Here is a 471-nt window from a genome sequence, read left to right as displayed (position 1 = left end):
GTCACTTTGGGGCTTGAGCAAGACACCAATGAAAGACAGATATGTATCACTATTCTCGTCATTTTTTCCAAGATAATGATAATGGCGAAAGTTAAATGAACACAAAGCTCTGCCTACTAGAGATAGGCAAACCAGCATTTAATGCTAGAAACTTTACAGCCATCATGCTTAACACAGCAAAATCAGAAGGTATATGCTCCCAAGGAATAGTGTCTGCAGCACTAGGAATTTGGAGGGTGGGCAGATAAATTCACATTGAAATCCCAGCCACCAATTAGAGAAATGATTATCGACACCAAGAAATGATGACGCTCGCTTTGTTTTCAGAGGACAAATCAGCTAGCAAAGCAGTCAGCCTTGGTAAGTGCATGCCCTAAAGCCCCTGCAAGGCCCTCGTGGGGAAAGGCGTGCTCACGCACCTGGGGGCAGCAGGAAGCTGCCCCGCACGCGGCCCGTTTGCAGCCGAACGCG

General features: G+C 47.3%; 1 protein-coding gene across 1 annotated transcript in view; it reads right to left on the bottom strand.

Annotated features, from left to right (window-relative positions):
• The window catches only part of LOC102254770 (acyl-coenzyme A thioesterase 1), a 5,295-nt gene extending 4,830 nt beyond the window's left edge, over positions 1 to 465 (bottom strand). Inside the window, exon 1 of the mRNA XM_014539338.1 lies at positions 420 to 465. The gene's annotated coding sequence lies outside the window, so the exon portion shown is untranslated. The remainder of the gene's footprint in view (positions 1 to 419) is intronic.
• Between the last annotated feature and the right edge of the window lie 6 nt (positions 466 to 471).

The sequence above is a fragment of the Myotis brandtii genome, unplaced genomic scaffold (assembly GCF_000412655.1).
Source record: "Myotis brandtii unplaced genomic scaffold, ASM41265v1 scaffold213, whole genome shotgun sequence".
NCBI lineage: Eukaryota > Metazoa > Chordata > Mammalia > Chiroptera > Vespertilionidae > Myotis > Myotis brandtii.
The sequence above is the reverse complement of the archived record's forward strand: the minus strand, read 5'-3'. Positions and strand labels throughout refer to the sequence as shown.